The sequence below is a fragment of the Botryllus schlosseri genome, chromosome 4, assembly GCF_051294905.1.
Source record: "Botryllus schlosseri isolate E-star chromosome 4, Bs_hap1, whole genome shotgun sequence".
In the NCBI taxonomy this organism is placed as follows: domain Eukaryota; kingdom Metazoa; phylum Chordata; class Ascidiacea; order Stolidobranchia; family Styelidae; genus Botryllus; species Botryllus schlosseri.
Window position 1 is genome coordinate 8,212,893 of NC_137239.1, and position 13,229 is coordinate 8,226,121.

Consider the following 13,229-nt stretch of genomic DNA (forward strand, 5'->3'; position numbering starts at 1 on the left):
CTTTCAATAAGGTTCGCGGTCACACGAACCAGACCCATTCGGGGGTTTGCTCCATCCTTATTTAATGTCTCCGAATAGCGCTTCGCAGAGCGACCATATTGCAACTTCGTACTTCTAGTTAGCAATCCTTGTGTACGAGATGCAGAGCGTTGGAGTGTACTGATATATTTTCAATAAGAAATAAATAGAATATTCTATCAACCAATGCCATCGAAGGTGGCTGAATGTGTGTCTGAAGTCAATTATATTTTAGTAACGGGTATGTTTTTTCAGTTGATATGATATCAGTCATGTGTTGTACGTCAAGTGCCGAAACAGTAAACTTCGTCACTCTCCGGTCAAGATGCGGATGTAGTTTTCGACCAAGGTTTCATTTGGTAATTCACTTCACAAAGTCGCATGTAGACAGAAACATCAGAAGTCTTGGTGTGTCGTGGGGATGTAATTGTGGGCGTGAAATGCCTTTTTTTATAAATGAAAGCGCGATGGAAATTTTGAAGTCGTACCAAGTCTACAACTGAATACTCTATAGTTTACTTTGATTTGCGAAATAATTTTAGGCCCACTTCGAGCTCGCCATTCCCCCCAATTTAAAGGGTTCGAATTGCCGTAGTTAGAAACCTGTGTGCGTATGTCATGTCTACATTCGTTCAAATTTGATGTTTCACTCTCATCATGCGACCTTACGTTTAAATTCACACGAAGTACCAAAAGTAAGATATTGACGGCTGAAACGACTTGTCATATTTATCGATAATTGAATAGTTTGGGCGGCCACTTTACAGCTCCGGATTTCGTATGTGATGAAGCATCGTTGCATAGTCACGTTAGGGGAAATGAAATGAATATTGATCCGAATAATTTCCTGTCGAGTTTATACCAGGTATGCATTTCCTGAGCATATGCATAATCTATATATAAGATTTCAATCACGCGTATTTAACAGGGTGTAGCGATAAGGTGTATGGAGCGTGCAATGTCTTTATTTCAGTCTGCGCCCGCGAAATTCTAGAAGCGCGAAATTTTGCACGAGAAAAAACTCTTCCTCATTTGCTGTGTCTAATTGTATTTCGATCCTTTCTAATAGCTAGTTTATCGCATAGTCTTCAATTTACCGTCTCAAAATAGATGCAGGTACCATCGGTACATTTTATGGCATAGGCTATAGTCTTCGTCGTTTATTGTACCAAGTACCCAGAACCATTGCGTAAGATTAAAATTGAGTCGCTCTTAAACGTACCCCCTGCATCCTGCGATCGTAAATTGAGTGCTCAATATATTTGCAATGTTTCTGAAATAAATTCAATCCTCTTCGAAATTTCTCTGACCTTTAACATCGCAACGATCTCATTTTACTTACACAGGAGCATATTGATGTCCAGCGGTTCGATATGTGTCCTGTATCGCAAAACTTGTAAGTCATCCCATCTGGTGGTGCGTTCATACCCACTCAAAATGGAATTGCTTCAACTGCATTTTCAAAATTTAAGATTGAAAACAACAATATATCAAAGCAGCACCATTTTGGTTTCTGACATCATAGTTACCGAATCCTTTCGTTAAATATTATTATAAAGCTTTAATGATATTTATGTTGACACAGATATAAGAATGAACAGCTTGACAAGTATCATTTGTTTGGTTTTGGCATTGACCATTGCAGTTGGAGCTGATGAAGCATTCATCAGAAAAACGCAGATGGAATTCGCTGAACCAGGATGTGAGTAAAATACATGAGTCTTGTAAATATGGTGACCCAACCACACAGTAAATCAAAATTACTTCACGAAGACACAATGTGACAAATGGAAATTTTAAGAATATTCAAGTTTTATAATTGATTGATGATAACTTATTGCAAATTTTTTACATCTTGGATGTCACATTTCTGTTTGTGTGCGCTATTTATGTCTTGCGCACGGGACGTTTCTATGTGAGTTTTAACTCAATGTATATTGCATTTCAATAGGGGGAATTCGAGAATAAGAATCCGGAGGCTCTGCTGAAGAATTGATTCTCACAAATACAGATGTCGGAACTTTATTTCGTCTTGAGTATCATTTGCGTGTTATCATTGTGTCCTATGGGACATTATGGTGTAATGTAATACGTGGATGTGGTCATTGTGATAATAAATGTATCGTCACAAACATTGGATTCGAAAATTAATTGTCAAATATATCTTCAGAATGCATTGAACTGAACAGCTTACATGAAATGTTTTAGTGAGCAATGAAGTCACAAGAATGAGTAAAAGTTAATGAACCATAAAGATTTCCAATATGAAGGACAGTGTTCCATAAAACGGTCTTTTTCCATATATATTTAACATAAAAATGCCCCATGTAGTCGTATTTATAACAGATTTACTTCGCATACTGCATTTCGTGAGACTAATCATCATATGCCGCATTGGCGCATTGAGCCTTTGGCTGAGCAGAGTAACATATAGCAATAATTTGGTAAAACAAACCAGTTACGTGCAGTCAGGGTCACTGCATCACTTGTCATTATATAGGATGAGGAAAAGAAACTTGTAAAACCGTCGATGATTGTTTTTTTGTATTATCGATGTTCACGAATTACAAATGCAGTGCATTATACACTCAAAGAAGCAATATTTGCATGTTTATCGTTCCATCGTTCAAAAATAAACGACGACAGAAGAGGTAAGGCACGGACGAGCCTGTCCTCATAGTGATTCCGCAAATTCACGATAAACAGGCTAGAATTGATAATTGCCGGTAAGAATCGAATGCTATTGTGGAAAGTTTTTTTTATTCGGGGTGACGAAGTGCTGTTCCGGTCCTGTGTGAACGTACACTATGAAAATCACGTGACTGTCACGATCAGATTACTTAAAATTATTGCGTTGCAAGTGGACGCTCAATAAGATGTGATAGCAACCACGATCTTAATATTTGATAACTTTGTTAATGTCAATTCGTCAGCAGCTGTAATTAAAAACCAAGTCGTTATTGGTATTTCTTGATTTTTACTGTGCTCCATCTCGAGATCAGACATGGGGTAATCGCGATTACTAATCGTAATCGATTACGACGATTACAGCATTTTCAAGTAATCGTAATCGCGATCGATTACATTCGAAAAAATTCCGAAGTAATCGTAATCGTAATCGACTACTTCTCATATCTAATCGATTTCTTTGTGAAAGAACGATTACTTTTTATTTGTACAAGGACTATGACATAAACTGAACATTCGTGAACAATGAAGAGATATTATACCAGGCTCGTGATAGCACAAACGTCTCATTTTCAAATGTCATTGCTCATTATTACGTCAGAAGTAGCCTACTAGCTTTGCTAGTCATTGCGTAAGAAGCATCCACGGCAAATAGATATTCGATGTACGAACATGAGTCTGATTGCAAGAACACCCGCCGTGCTGTATATCAGGTTATCAAAACGTTCCACACGCCGGTATCTCGCAGCAGGATAATTAATAACCACTCAGCCTAGTTTAAAATAGTAACTTGTGTATTGATGTTTGGTTATGCTTAGTTGAACGCAGTTTGACCGTTGCTGCTTGGCGAGCAGTATGCCTATGTAGTACGTACGTACACCGGACAAAGATTTGAAATTTTGTAGCCTACTCGTCAAATAAAACATTACGGTTTCCACAACGAAGCATTGAAATCAACAGCTGCTGATATATCATAACCGACCCGTTTTGCCGTTTCTCGTAACGGCAGCTTGCAGTACATTATCTGTATTAAGTTGAAGGCAGAACTTTATGTTCGCTTCATCTTATTCTGATATGGCCCTACTTGAAACGGGCGTCAATTGTCATTTCACAATTCTTTACTCAACATTGGGACCTGCCGCCATATCCATGGGCTTATATATCATGTTAGCGTGGGTTGCAGCTAGAATCAGGACTAAAACAACAATTCGTCCCCAGTCCAAACGTTGGTCTTTGGCTCCCATAGGGTGATATTTTCAAGCTGAAGACTGAATTTCGTCAATAATATTGGTAATCGCATTTTATTATAATTAATTGTTATTCCTCTCTCTGCCCCCGATGTTCAGATTTACCTGGAGAGTTGGGGGCACATAATTTATAATTGTAACGTCAGCTGGTATCCTGTTATAATTACTTTAGTGCAGTGGTTCCCAACCTGTGGTACGCGTACCACTAGTGGTACGCGAAGGTCTTCCAGGTGGTACGCGAGTAGATTCTGTTTTTCTTTCGACCGAAGGGAGATATTAGTTCAGGTGGACCAGTCAGCAAAGCCGAAACACCAAGATTGTTCTCCAATAAAATTCTGGCTTAGCATGGCCTCCTCGCACTAGACGCTAGCTTCTCACGCTATATTCCCAATCTGCAAATTTTCCCTTCTACGTAGGTGTGCGAGCAAGGATTTTCATCCTCGTCTAAAGAAACGAAACTGACTTGTTATGCCGATGCATGACTTTCGACGCGCTGTGAGAAAACGCAGGACAGTAACTGCCGCACCTCAAACGCCCCAACTAGGGCGATTTCAATATATTTTGACATAGCAGACAGGAGGTCACGAAACAACATCATGTAATGAAGTTATTATAACGCCCCAATCCAGTGGTTCCCAACCGGGGAGGAATTCCCCCCTTGGGAGGAATTTTGCAGTTTTTAGGGAGGAATTCCACTTTAGAATTGTAACAGATTTCCCAAATTGTTCATGTCCGAACTGTCATGTAGTCAATCAGATATCTCCAAACGTATGCTATTTATGGCTGTTTTTTGTTTGCTGAAATTATGTTCAAATGCTATTTGAAATCTCTTTTTCACATACGAATTCCCCCTCTTTTTTTAAACTAGTTCAGATGTGCTGCAGTTCGCAAGACAATTTTGTAGGCCAGCGATGGCCTCTTAATCGAATATATCCTAAGCGAGCAAATGTCGTGCCGAATCTATCATAACAAGGCCTCTAGTGAAAGTATTTAACTTATATTTTCTAGTCAACATTGTCAGACAGTGACAAAATATTCCAACGTCAGCGATTCAAGTCAAAGAGATCGCTAGACTTGCTTTATTTTTAGTGAACAGCTACCCGATCGAAAAAAGACATGTTAAACTTGGTGCAATGTTGCCGAAACGTAATGGGTGTCCTAAATTTCAATGAGCGCCAGCAGGGAATCTGATCATGTGTATGTAATATATCAGGGCTGAAACCAAATCACGAGTCTCCGAGTCACAAGTCAATCTCACCTTCATAGTTTTGACTCGAGTCAAATCGAGTCATTTTCAATTGACCATTGTGTCAAGTCCGAGTCCAAGTCACCGAGCAGAGGGTCGAGTCCGAGTCGTGGTTTTTATACTCGAGTCCGAGTCCAAGTCACACTCCAGTCAACACTCTTTGGTGATATTGGATGATTTGGATTTATGATATACTAATTTTCCTCACTTTGAGCAGTTTCTTGTCGCATTGTCAAGTACCAGGATCAATAGACGGGTGGTCACTTTACTGTTCTTCGAAATTACAATGAAATGTCGGTCTTGGGCGTCTTATAGTCTCGAATCATATGGCTTGGTTCGAGTCATGCACAATGACTCGAGTCCAAGTCGAGTCAATACCCCGATTGTCTCGAGTCGAGTCGTTTCCGTATTCTGAGAAAATGACTCGAGTCAAGTCGAGTCATCAGAAAATAATGACTCGAGTCCGACTCGAGTCTGGTCAACCCTCCTATATATGAAAGTACCAATATTATTGGCCAAATGCATACGCATTCTGATTTTTCACAACAGTTATATTTTGCGATTGGTGCATGGTTAGCCGAAAACACAAATGGAAGTGTTTGGGTCTGTTGAGTCAAGCCTTCCAAAATTTGTTTGATTGGGACCAAGACCATTGTTTTTACAGGTCTACAAAGTGTTATCACAGCACTGTGAGAAACAAACACTCAGGTACCGCCCGTCTTATTCTCTCAGTCAACAGGTGTTTGCGCGGTAAAAATGACCTTTTTTAATCTTCTGGCAGATTTATCCAAGGGGGGAATTTTGCCTTAAATTTCGGCCAAGGGAGGCACGAGATGAAAAAGGTTGGGAACCACTGCCCCAATCTGTTAAATTATTATTTGCGAGTCCTACAATTTATAAGACACCTCATTCAGCTCTAACGGGAAATCTGATTACGTGAGCAGGGAGGATAAAAAATTGATAGTAACATATATGCAATTCCCGATCATATTTACCAATTCAACCATGAATTGTCGAAAATTTTCGCGCCTCGCGCGTTTAGGCGGAGTAATGCGTCTCTCGGTACAATAAATGTCGGTGATAAGTCGCGGCGAACACGACTAACCTGATGGGGTGTCTGGGGCCAACCCCCCCGAATTTGGTTGTTCACCCTATGCTAGGGGCTCAAGACCGGCGTTTTTGGGTAGGACTGACGAAATGCTGTTACGGTTCTGAGTAAACGTATGCGACGCATCGACCATAGTCGAAAATAAACAAATGCAGCTGTCGCATTGAATAAATTGACTTTTGTTGTTTGTTGTAATTTCATTATGTTGGTCTTCTTGTGACTGGTGGTGAAAACACAATTCCATTCATTCATCAACCCTAGGCTTACCATACGTCCTTTTGTCCTCTTTTTTGAAAATTTAGGTCAGATTTAGAGGAAATTGCGATTGATATGCCGCAAATTAGCGCAGAAGTGAAGCTCCGGCGGGTATATCGGAGGGGAAAGCGGTGATTTCAGCTCTGAGCGAAAAGAAGACTTTTTATTTTTTTTTTATTTTTTTTTTATTTTAGTCATCCACCTGGCAATGTGGAGTGAAAAACGTGATTTTGAGCTCTGAGCGGGAGTGATGACCTTTTTTTTTTTTTAGTCAACCGATCATGAAGTGGAAAAAATTTACCGGTTTTTGAGAATTCTCCAGTTTTGCATGTCTGAAATTTCTGAAAAAGTGTCCTCTTTTTTCATTTCCGAAATATGGTAAGCCTAATCAACCCTGGCTGATAATATCTAGTTTTGTTTTTTACACCTGGCTCGCATAGATCAAATACGTGATTATGACGTCATTAATGGCGGGAACCTAGTTTGACTGCTTTCATCGAACGGAACTTATGTAGGTGGTACGCGAGCACCGTATAAAACCTCGAAATGGTACGTGAGTGGAAAAAGGTTGGGAACCACTGCTTTAGTGTATGTTGTTAAATTCGTGACCTCCGGTCTGTTATATAATCAAAATATATTGTTGTATCCCAAACGTCGCAGACTAAAAGAAAAACTTTCATGAGACGCACACACAAATTGTCATGTCTTTAATGCTCTGTGGGTGCCCGGGTAGCATTTTCATTGTGGGCTCAGATTGGTAGGACCGGACTATTAGTCACGCCCACCCAGCGCGGCTATTGACAATGGACACATACCCAAAGTTTCGGCCAAGATCTTTCTTTAGTAGCACACTTCGTGAAGCCGCGTGTTGGTCGAAACTGCATATGTCTTTTGGTGTGTCGTGGCACGGTATTGACTGGAACCTAAATGCCTATTACTATAAACTAGGGTTGCATTTAAAACAAAAATTAATTTAAAGCAAACATGTTTAAAACAGGGTATTTGTTTAAAACATATTTTTATTTTGCTTTTTGTTTTTTCAAGCCACGACGTCACGAATGTAGATTGACATTGACAATTGAAAATATAGGGTAAATATAGCTCCTTTGACGAAATATCTGTACAATAACTGTTGAACCGACTATTTTGAGGGTTCAAACCATTCCATATCGATGTACGTCGGCTAAATCGGGTGGTTATTGTCCGTAGGCTCATACAAAATGTTTTTTGGAAAGTATTTACAAAATTATGGCATAGTTTCACAACTTGAAAAAAAAAACAATTTTGTATTAAATGCAGGCCTACTAAAAATTATGTGTGCTTTTTTGGTGAGGGAAAGACGTATGCATTTCAAAATCAAGCTTATCTAGAGAGAATTTTCTAGTCAATTTAATCTCTCGAAAATACCATATAATTTAAGTTGATCTGCGAAATACTTCTGAGTCCCCTTCGAGCTCGCTGCTCACGCTATTGGGAAAGTTGGGGTTCGGCAGTCAGGGACCTGGCAAGAATGCAAATCGTTGGGTGCGATAAAATGTCCTCTATAAAAATGGGCAATACGTACATTATGACATAACAAGCAAATGACGCATCTATTTTAAAGGAAGTTTGTTATTTCATTAGGCCTTTTCCGCGCAATCCATATATTGTCTTCCAATATAACTTCTGAGATGCAAAATATGTAATCGTGAGTAATCGTGATTACTTTTCCAATGTAATCGTACTCGACTACTTCCTGATTTTGCTGTAATCGTAATCGTAATCGTAATCGGGTCATTCAGAAGCAATCGTAATCGCAATCGATTGCATTCATGAAGTAATCACCCCATGTCTGATCGAGATGGGCAACATGATTTAGTATGGTGTATTTTGATGTTGTCATCTAACCCTGTACCAAGTTTTATTGCTGTGACTCGATGATTAACGTAGTAATTCCGCAGTCGCAGTCGAGTACATGTTAAATCAGCGCGCACCGATATATTGCCGACTTCGATAACGAAATCACCAAACTGACCATTGAGTGACAATCCCGAAACTTAATGTGCTGTTGGATAGCACAACCTAGATACACAATACCAAATGTCGCTATCCATCTAGGTAGAACACTTTAAAAATTCACATATACCAATATCGACTTTTGCAAAAAATCCTTCATGCGATAAGCTTAATGTCACATCAGTGCACGCTAATCCTGGATACTCGACTTTGATAACGTAGTTACTACTGTAATTATTGAGTCACAGTCTCGAAACTTCGGCTTTGGTATGTACAATGCCAGTGTAGAGCAGTATTTCCTAACCTTTTTCTACTCATCGCTGCCTTATCAAGCTCCGTATATATTCATCGCCCCCCATATTTTCGGACAGAGAAAGAGAACATATAAACGTGAAATTCATAGAGCTAACTTTTTGCAGCGATGTAATCGATTTAGATTATGATTATTTGAAAATAGTGTGATCGTCGTAATCGATTACGATTACTAATCACGATTAGCCTACCTCATGTCTGGTTGTCACAGGGATTTCATGAAACAGACCAAATTGACACAGAGTAACACACTGGAAACCATCTCCCATCGCGCAATTTATTGCATACCGGCTTGTAATGTTGATACGGACTCTTGATTGCGACATTAACATGGGGTATTTTACATATCTGCAGTACAATCGACAAAGCAAGCTGCAAACCAATACGACGCTACACAACAAAGCACAGCGCAAAACAACCATTACCGGCAATGACCACAAATTCTCTCTGGCATTTCGTGATTTCCCGCCAAAGTAATCAATTCTCGTTCCACTCGCTGGCGGCTTGGATAGCTTACTTTCATCAATATTCTAGAGCAGTGGTTCTCAATCTTTTTGTCTTCGTGGGCCCCTTTTCAACCGTCACTGACCCCAGCGGACCCCTCAAAGTTTTAGTTCAAATATACCTCGATTATCGTGCAACCGTCATCTGTCTTGTGCAAATATTAACTGTAGGCTAGTAATAACCAGCAGCAAAATGTATTTTCTTGAAAATAACATTGTGCTATTCATGTTGAAATTAAGTGGATTTTTATTTAAAAGCTATTCTGAAGCTGCATTTCTTGAAATAAGTGATCGTGTCTCGAAAATCTGCGCCTTCGATCTAATATGAACGATAGTGCCGTAAGTCCATTTCCCCAAATATAGGTGATGGCGAATGTAATAATCCCGCGTAATGCTTTCGACGAGACATTTGGGTATGATTGCAGCAGAATTGAGAAACAATTTTTTTTAAAGAAAGATAAAACGCCCAGCCTAGTAATTTCGATCAGCTCATCTTCAAGCTATTATTCCAGAATAGTATTACAACCAAACCGTTCTTTTGAAGTACGTATCACAGCAGCTTGTGGATTTATTACAGATATCCGTGCCATTAACGGTTTGACTAATTCATTATTGCGCCATTTACGTTGGTAGCACTGTCACTCTAATGAGGAGTGGTCGAGACGATCAGCTGATATTGTCAAGTTGTAAAATGTAAAATTAAAAAATGCGGTGCATTGCCCAGTGGAATTTTGTGCATGCTTCCTATGATAGTAGCTGAATCGCTATCAGAATAATCGCTTGGAATCCAGGGATTCCAGGGTCGGTATGTCCTGGGTTCCGAACGCTCTAGCTTGGAATCATGTAATTGTTTGGTTGGTGCGAACTCCACTGTATCGGGGGTAGGGAATGTCCCTCACCATTTAACAACACCAACATATTAGAGATGTATGGATCGTGGTTTTTCAGGATCAGGATCAAACCATGTTGAATAAATGTAATTCGGATTCAATCCGGATCCTGTTTTCTTCATAAATGTCTAAATCCGCATTCAAAAATATCCTGCACAAGGTTGAGCAAATGAGCATCCATTTGCCTCTGTCGCCGAAATTTCGCTAATTACACCTCGGCAATGCATTGAAGTTTGCCATTAGAGATTTTTCGAAATAGCGGTGCAATGCTGAAGCCAGTCGAGTCCACGTTCAGACAAAATATCGAAGTAAACAACAGAAAATCATTTTCATGCTCTAAAAATTTAGAATCCTGTCCGGATCCGGCTGTCGGGCAAAAATGTGACTCTGGATCCGTACCTGTTTGAGGAAAACTTGTCGGAATCATCTCCGGTTATAATTCGAAATCCTGATCGTGTAGGCTACATCTCTACAACATATCTGTCCTTTCTCAACTTTAACTTCGCACCACCCCTAATAAATATCATACACGCCCGTAAACGTATCATGCATTATGCATTATTTTTGACGTGTGAGCTTGGGTCGCGATATGGCACTGAAACCTAAATTTGAGTCGCAGTCTCAAAAGATTAGGAGTCAGTGATGTAGGCGTATCCGTTGAATAAATAGCTTATATGGAATTGAAATGAGTTTGCACAGTAGGTTATGCTATAGGCCCTACTTATCTGCTTTTGTCATCTGTCAAATATAAGCAATTAGAAACTAAACATCTTTCATGAGATCTATACCCTAGCTCATAAAGTCATGAAAACGTGTTGCAACTTTGGAAGTTGCACGAACACACTAAAATAGCCCCGCGTTACAGCGGCTGAGAACCCTCAGTAGCCTATAAGCCAAAGTAGCAATTCGATTTTTCTCGCAGCTACGCCACGAATTTAAACACTGTCAAATATTGCAGTGGTGGAACAACATATTGCCGAGTGTCAGCCGAAAATAGTTGGGTTAACTTCAATATAAATATGAATAAATTGTATATTGCAGTTCCTTACCTCCAAAAAGCTCACCACATCGCCTTTTGTTGAGTATTAAAGAAATTAATTTTGAGACAGACGATAAATGTTATGATTGTAACTAAATCGATTGCAGTAATATCTCCGAAGTAGTCTATTTGTATAAGGATGTTTTCCAAGTCACTACCCCGACCGCGGTCGACTCCAGAATTCCTACGTAAGTGTTGAAGGTTTATCTAGGCTCCTCACCGCCATCTCATCCGGGTAAGCGGTGTCATAAAAGCCTAGAAGTGCGCTGTGTTACAAGTCAGCAGTTACGGAATCAAAAATAAGAAATACCGGCCTGGTGTAAATGACAATTGTAGAAGACAATCCATTTGTAGCCGTTCGGTCGTAGTCCTTGCTATCTAACTGAATGCGGCTATATTACTTCAGGTTCGACTGGATCCAGAGACACATTGCAGATTCGACGGATATATTACAACGAAGGCAGGCACAATAAACACATCAATACTTCCAATCCAATCCAAGACTTAACACAGTAACAACTCCACACAAAGATACTCCAAGACCAACTCCATACAATACCCAATATCCAACTACAATCACTTCCTCTTTCCCAATACCACATGCTACCTTACGCATGACTGGTCTTGCAACCAGATAGTCCGGAGTCATTATGGCTCCGGAGTCGAGCGGTTACACATCCCCGTTCCCAAGTTGAGTGATCTAGTAGTAAAGATCACTCACAAGCGACATGAGGGAGCACAAATTTAAAAAAATGAGTATAAAAATTGGATGAATATGTACAAAGAAATAGAATCAAGCAAGGCTTGTTACAACGTCCTACAACCACCAATAATACAATACATTCGTGAGATCCACCAAGAACACAAAGGCCACCATAATATCTCCAAAAGTTCACTCAACTGTCAACAATACATAACAACAAGACACAATCCACCGACAACGTAAAAGCAACCAATTGCCACAGACAGTTTCTAACAACATAACACCATGCGCTAAAACCAAGCCAACAACAGAAACAAAAACACGAGGTGTCAATACCCATCAACAATAGCAGTTCATTATCAAATCAAGCCACAGTTCTAATATGTAACATCAGGGGCGAAGTCCAAGTCCGCTGTCAAATCCCAATGTACCACCATCTCATTCGAACATCTCTCAAAGTAAAAGTTTTACGGTGCGAGGGCTCCTTTATATTCACATCGACACGTTCAATGGCCCTCTCACAGTCCATCAACGACTCGAAAGTTCCAAGTATATCCGATACGTTTACTTCTCTACCAACCAAGCCCTTGTTTCCAATTGACGAAGCCACTACAGCACTTTCACCTCCACAATCCTCAGTCAATTGTTCCTCCATCACATCTCTTTCTTCACCTTGACAAACATCATCATCATCATCAGTATCAGTATCATCATTATCTTCATCAACTATCTCGTCACACAACTTCAATGGTACCATGACTACCATCTCGGATACAACATCATCAACAACAGGCGCAGTAACAGTTTCTTCAGACACTGAATCCATTTTGCTCTCACATGCCAACACATCATCAACGATTTCCTCTACATGCGGTTTTTCAAAATCCTCCTCTTCCAAGGTCACATCAACAACAGAGTTTCCAACAGACGAGCATACCGAAACATGTTCCAAGCCACCACGTGCCACATTATCCATTTTCCCAACAGCACGAGTGTCCAATAACTTCACAATTTGTCGCGCTTCCTTCCCAAGCATCCCTTTTGCTAACTTGTTAAAAAACCGTGCAAGTGCAACTTCTTCCTCTTCAATAAATGTCTTGTTCCAAGTCCACCGCATCCGTCTCCTACTGCAAGCGGCATCTCTCTACCGGATCCAGCATCAGGGTGCGTGCTCGCCATTTGTAGCCGTTCGGTCGTAGTCCTAGCTATCTGACTGAATGCGGCT

General features: G+C 40.1%; 1 long non-coding RNA gene across 1 annotated transcript; it reads left to right on the forward strand.

The window, feature by feature from the left end:
• The first annotated feature begins 1,596 nt into the window (after positions 1 to 1,596).
• On the forward strand, positions 1,597 to 2,150 carry LOC145438119 (uncharacterized). The gene is made up of 2 exons (XR_013914829.1): positions 1,597 to 1,720; positions 1,970 to 2,150. It is a non-coding gene; the product is annotated as an uncharacterized LOC145438119 (long non-coding RNA).
• The last annotated feature ends 11,079 nt before the right edge of the window (positions 2,151 to 13,229 follow it).